Source organism: Urtica dioica, chromosome 7 (genome assembly GCF_054948205.1).
Source record: "Urtica dioica subsp. dioica isolate 48M chromosome 7, U.dioica_male_clone48M_v1_H2, whole genome shotgun sequence".
Lineage (NCBI taxonomy): Eukaryota > Viridiplantae > Streptophyta > Magnoliopsida > Rosales > Urticaceae > Urtica > Urtica dioica.
This window is the reverse complement of record NC_142762.1, coordinates 11,415,433-11,422,706: the sequence shown is the minus strand read 5'-3', so window position 1 is coordinate 11,422,706 and position 7,274 is coordinate 11,415,433.

Below are 7,274 nucleotides of genomic sequence, written 5' to 3'. Positions count from 1 at the left end.
GTGCCTGTTGGTTGAGCGGACCACATACATCAGAATGTATTAGTTCCAGCAACTCAGTGGCTCTTCGACCCTTATCGGAGAAAGGTCGCTTAGTCATTTTTCCTTCTATATAGGATTCACAAGTAGGTAGTGAACCTATTGCAGAGGCTTGGAGTGGACCATCCCTCACAAGTCTCTTAATCCTATCTAGACTGATATGACCAAGTCTTAAGTGCCAGAGGTATGTTGATTTTGTTAGATCGGAGGATTCAGAAAGTTTGATCCTCTTTGGCTCCCTAATTAGATCGTTATCTATTTCGGTGTCTAAAAGAGAAGGTTTAGTGGGATAGATGTAGAAAAGAGCATTCTTCATACATGCATCAGTGACAAAAGAATTATCAGGAAACGAAATACGAATTCCATTCTTAATGAACTTTAAACAATAATCTTGCTCAATAAGACGAGCAACGGATATTAAGTTCTTCCCAAAGGTAGGAACAAAATAAACATTATTCAAGTTTAAAGTGCGGTCTTCAAAAGACAGCGTCACGAATCCCACAGCCTTCGCGGACACCAGGCTCCCATCACCCCATTTGAAACAGAACTCGCTTTCCTCTAAGCTTTTGGTTTTCTTGAAACCATTCAAGGAACAACAAATATGGTTAGTAGCAGCGGAGTCAATAATCCACGATGATACATTATCAGCTACTAAGCATGCTTCGGTAACTAGTACAATACAGTGTTCCTTTGCTTTGAGATAGGCGGGACAGTTCTTTTTATCGGCCTTGTAAGGTCTCTTCACAGTTCCAGAGGCGGAGGCCTTTTGCTCAGTAGCATGTGCCTCTCCTTGATTCCTCTTTCTCTTAGTGAGACCTACAGCAGTGTGAAGTTCCTCCATAAGCTTGGTAACAGTGTACACTAGCTTGTTTATGGAGTAGTTCATCTTGGAGGTATCAAGAGATGCGGGGAGAGTTTCTAAGATCATATCTATGATATTCTTCCCATCAATCTCAGATCCTAGGATTTCCATTTTATTCAGAAAACTAATGATCAGTATCATGAAGTCTTCAACAGGAGTCCTAGCCTGCATATGACAGTTCCTAAACTGTCGGACTGCTTGTAGCCTTGTTTGACGCCTTTGCCCTCCAAACATCTCAAGGAGATTGTAGAGCATGTCAGTGGCAGTCTCGAAGTCACGATGTTGCTCTTTCAGCATATTGTTCATAGATGCCATGATATAGCACCTCACAATCTCATCGGATCGAAGCCAGGCCGCTAAGGCGTCATTGTCCTCTTGAGTTGAATCATCATTCGTCAGAGGAGGACACGGGGTGGTGAGTACCCATTTGTGCTTGTTAACGGTAGGTATTATGTCGAGGTTATGTTTCGAATCTACGTAGTTTTCGTTTTCGAGTTTGATCGAGGAAAGAAAGATAGAGAGATGGTTGAGAGACATATTGCCTATATAAGTTGAAACAAGTTTATGATTAGTCTTTGGTTTAGGATTTAAGTTTTATTAAGACTTTTATAAAATCCAAAGGTGTTATAAACTAAACGATAATTTACTCCCTCAAGAGAAGGCCGCAAAAAATCTCCATTTATAAGTAAATGACACATCATTAATGCTAAGCCAAGATGTCAGTACATCATTTTGACTAGCCACCTTGTAAATTGGTTTGATCACTCACATCCTTTCGCAGAGCCGTAAGGAAGGATACTAGGGATTGAGCCTAAGTGTGCAACCAACCACTTAGTCCAAAAGATCAGCTTTGAAAAACAATCCCCCAAGGGGAGGCCTTGCCATCATTGCATCACTCTCGGACGTAGCTCATTAAGCAATGATCAAAGCAATAACGCCTTGGAGTACTCACATTTAAGTGAGGGTCGCAAGAGCGGCTCTTAGTCGCACGTTATTGCATCTTTCATTAGTGTTGGGGATCGTGGGTTACAAACAACAAGTATAACCCTCCCACTTAGTTTTTGGAGTTGGTTCATCGACTCTTTTAAGTTCGGAAACAAATTTCCTAGTTAGAGAGCGACAGAGCGGACAACTAGAAGAGAATCCTAGATCGACATGTTCAGAGCAGTATTAGTGCATAAAGGCACAAGGTACATACTCGATCTTTTCCTATTTTCTATTTCGGGAAAGTGCGTGAGGGAAGTGTGAACTTCAACTCACTCGAACACTTGAAAGTTTGAGATTACACATCTTTTTATTTTTCGGCTTGTCTACAAGGAGACCTCCCACTCAAATTTTCAAGAGCATATAGATTTTGAACATATGTGATATAGATATAGTTTTGAAAACATTTTGAAAATTTATTTGATTTGGATGACAAAATATTTTCAAGTTTGAAAGTGAAAACGGTTTTTCAAAATTCAAACTAGTTTTGTAAAAATTCAATTTCAATTAAACTTTCAAAAATCAAAACATTTTAATCTTACACATCATATTTATAATCATATGAAAAACATTTTTGCTCAAGAAAATTTTCTCATTAGAGTTCTATAACTCATGGTAGTGGGGTTTGAAAATCCGGATTTCTAAAAAACTGGAGTTTCAGACAGCCGCGCACCTCGGAGTAAAATCGCCATATCTGGCGGCTCCGATGTCCTTTTCAGCCGAAACCGGTGGCATTGGACAGAGGACAGACAGAGCTTTAATGTGATTCAAGAATCATTAAATTTCGATTTCTGAGCAGAGAGTTATGCCACTTTTAATGCGGGTTTACTCCAGCTCGAAGAAAAAGAAATAAATTAAAGCTTGGTCCTACTTAGGTGCGAAAAAGAATCAAGTGTAACGGAACGTTTTAAGATGTTGTTTATGTTGTCAATGGTGCCCACAAGAAGAGTAGTAGTGTCTATTTATGTACATTTGATGTTATATAGTCTTACGAAGACTCTTGCTTGTAATTGCTTATTCATTAATAAAAAGTTGAAACGTTCATTCAATCTTCCTTGTCTGAAGCTTTATGATAAAACCATAGTCTTTTAGTCCATAAACAAACTAAACAACTTACGAAGAGACAAATGTAGATTTGCATGAACAAACTCTTCGTAGTTTGCTTAAAACGATATATTCGCAATCTTAGGGTCAAAGGACTATTGACCTCAGTATGATTGTTAGAAGAATCTATGATGTCTGGTTATGAGGCATTGAGAGTTAGGAACTCTATAGTTCTTCTAGGTATCTTCCGAAGGTACTGAATTGACCAGTGCACTTCTAGAGACAAGATAAGAACAAACCATTTAACCTCTTATGTCTCGAAGTCACTATGTATGAATTGCATCATGCTTACCTTAATCCTGAAATGAGACATGACATTTCACACCTTAGTATTCTCATTTGAGAAAGTCAAAGTTCGGACTCACTATGTGATTCCGAACAAGGCCTATTGGTGAAGTACTAAGTTGTGAGTCTGTCATGAGTAACTTTGTGAAGTTCTCATAGATATGGAATTCATGTACAAGATTGCTGAAATGCAATGTATGTCACCTCATGCTTTGTTCCTTGGAGTGTGAATAAATGAACTGGCCAGTGTCCAAATTGAGTCCTGACTCTTTTGGATGAAACAATGTGACTTGTTAGCTCCTCGTCAATACATTGTTTCTAACTTATTCACAAGCGACAAAGGAGTTGAGGAAATAACAGCTAGAAGGGTAAAATGGTAATTTAGTAAATCCCGACTAGCTGATGACATTCATGAAGGGTAAACATAGATAATATTCAGTGGATCCGCTCATCGTAATTAGGTCGAATTCTTGAGTAGAAAATAAATTCATTTGAACCGAGAGATTTTCAGTGTCAGCTCTTTAGTGGAGTCAGTTGGCATTAAGCTAAACTTGGAAAAGGTTTGTGAACTTTTGAGTCCAAGTGTTTAGCTCAAGCTTTGTTCATTTGGGTCCATGAGGTCACTGTCACGAATCACATCGATAGGAATAGTTAAACTGGAAGCTAAGTCAAAACAAGAACGAAAATTGTCGAAAGGGTATTTTTGTCTTTTGAGACATATGGATGAAATGGATGTCAATAAATTTTGACAAGTTCATTTGATGACTTAATGTCACTCGGCCATAACTTGATTATTGGGCCTTGTGAATTAATTTCATTTCATAAGAATTTTATTGAAAATTCTAAATGGGCCTTTTCTTATGTTGTCTTGAACAAGTGAAGAAAATTCTAGAAGCCTTTTTCTAGACATGTTGGGCGCCCATAATACCCAAGAAAGAGAAAATATTTTGTGCATGAATGTATCAAGATACTTGCCAAAAGGAAAAGAGGAAACAAATTTCCTATGCTTGCCATAAGGGATTTCGGCCAAACAAGCCAAGAGAAAGTCAAAGGCATGGAATAAAAGAGGAAACTAATCCCTTGTGGATATGCATGAGGTGGGCGCCTATGTGATAGGAATGGGTAATAAAAGATTGCTCATAAAGGTTTGGAAATAAAAGGAAACTACTTCTTTCCAAGGCCAACCCCTCTCCTATAAATAGGACCCTCATTCCCTTCATTTTATTCATTCCACACAAGTTAGAGATTGAGAGACTCTCTCTCTAGACATTGTGGCCGAACTCCTCTCTCTCTCTTTCTAGTTTTTTTTTCGATTATTTCTTGTCTTGGCACCTAGGTCCTCACTCGACCTAGTGTTTAGCTCTACGACTTCGAGACTTGTTCTTAAGTCGTAGTGTTTAAAAGTGCCCACTCACTGATTCCTTCTTTTCGAGTGATTTAGTGATAGAAACTTTCGTGGTTGCTCGAGGTGCCGAGGAAAGGAAGAGAGACGTGCTGCGAGGGGAGACGAGCGTTGCAACTTTCCAAAAGCTTCTACAAGGTTCAAGCTTCAAGAAAGGTTAGTGAACTTCATAGCTCATATTGGTTTTTATTTACATGCATATGCTCTTGTCTAGGTTAGTAAAAACTAGTTTTACTTAAAAAGAAATTTTTTAAAATTCCGCCGCTTAACGAAGCGTTAAACTTTTTCTTAAACCCTAGATCGATTCCAACAAATGGTATCAGAGCTATGGTCAAAGGAATGCATGTGCATGTTTTTAAATTATGAGCTTGAAAATCGTTTTCGAAAGTTTACTAATTTTGTGACAAGTTAGAATTGTAATCTTAGATTTTTTTTAATTTATTGCTCATGCCTTTAAATTAAAAACCATGTTGATTTTCTATGAGTTTGGGATGATGTTAAAACACATTAGAATCAGTTCTAAAAGTTTTTAATTTTTTATATTAAAAAAACGTGTTTTAAAGGTTTGAGAAATTTCGAGTAATTTTTTTGTGACTAGTTTTGTTATCTTGCTAGTTTCTTATTTTTACTTGAATCGTTTTATGCTTGTTGTTATTTCTTTTATGCATTGTTATTACCCTGCTAATAAAACACAAATAAAAGCTTTAAACAACTTCATAAAACGTTCCGTTACACTCGATTCTTTTTCGCATCTAAAAGGACAAAGCTTTAATTTATTTCTTTTTCTTCGAGCTGGAATGTAAACCCGCATTAAAAGCGGCATAACTCTCTGCTCAGAAATCTAAATTTAATGATTCTTGAATCAAATTAAAGCTCTGTCTGTCCTCTGTCCAATGCCACCGGTTTCGGCTCAAAAGGACATCGGAGCCGCCAGTTATGGCGATTTTACTCCGAGGTGCGCGGCTGTCTGAAACTCCAGTTTTTTAGAAATCCGGATTTTCAAACCCCACTACCATGAGTTATAGAACTCTAATGAGAAAACTTTCTTGAGCAAAAATGTTTTTCATATGATTATAAACATGATGTGTAAAGATTAAAAGTTTTGTTTTTGAAAGATTAATTGAAATTGAATTTTTACAAAACTAGTTTGAATTTTGAAAAACCGTTTTCACTTTCAAACTTGAAAATATTTTGTCATCCAAATCAAATAAATTTTCAAAATGTTTTCAAAACTATATCTATATCACATATGTTCAAAATCTATATGCTCTTGAAATTTTGAGTGGGAGGTCTCTTTGTAGACAAAACCGAAAAATAAAAAGATGTGTAATCTCAAACTTTCAAGTGTTCGAGTGAGTTGAAGTTCACACTTCCCTCACGCACTTTCCCGAAATAGAAAATAGGAAAAGATCGAGTATGTCCCTTGTGCCTTTATGCACTAATACTGCTCTGAACATGTCGATCTAGGATTCTCTTCTAGTTGTCCGCTCTGTCGCTCTCTAACTAGGAAATTTGTTTCCGAACTTAAAAGAGTCGATGAACCAACTCCAAAAACTAAGTGGGAGGGTTATATTCGTTGTTTGTAACCCGCGATCCCCAACACTAATGAAAGATGCAATAACGTGGGACTAAGAGCCGCTCTTGCGACCCTCACTTAAATGTGAGTACTCCAAGGCGTTATTGCTTCGATCATTGCTCAATGAGCTACGTCCGAGAATGATGCAATGATGGCAAGGCCTCCCCTTGGGGGATTGTTTTTCAAAGCTGATCTTTTGGACTAAGTGGTTGGTTGCACACTTAGGCTCAATCCCTAGTATCCTTCCTTAAGGCTCTGCGAAAGGATATGAGTGATCAAACCAATTTACAAGGTGGCTAGTCAAAATGATGTACTGACATCTTGGCTTAGCATTAATGATGTGTCATTTACTTATAAAAGGAGATTTTTTGCGGCCTTCTCTTGAGGGAGTAAATTATCGTTTGGTTTATAACACCTTTGGGTTTTACAAAAGTCTTAATAAAACTTAAATCCTAAACCAAAGACTAATCATAAACTTGTTTCAACTTACATAGGCTTTATGTCTCTCAACCATCTCTCTATCTTTCTTTCCTCGATCAAACTCGAAAACGAAAACTACGTAGATTCGAAACGTAACCTCGACATAATACCAACCGTTAACAAGCACAAATGGGTACTCACCACCCCGTGTCCTCCTCTGACGAATGATGATTCAACTCAAGAGGACAATGACGCCTTAGCGGCCTGGCTTCGATCCGATGAGATTGTGAGGTGCTATATCTTGGCATCTATGAACAATATGCTGAAAGAGCAAAATCGTGACTTCGAGACTGCCGCTGACATGCTCTACAATATCCTTGAGATATTTGGAGGGCAAAGGCGTCAAACAAGGCTACAAGCAGTCCGACAGTTTATGAACTGTCATATGCAGGCTAGGACTCCTATTGGAGACTTTATGATATTGATCATTAGTCATCTGAGTAAAATGGAAATCCTAGGATCTGAGATTGATGGGAAGAATGTCATAGATGTGATCATAGAAACTCTCCCCGCATCTCTTGATACCTCCAAGATGAACTACTCCA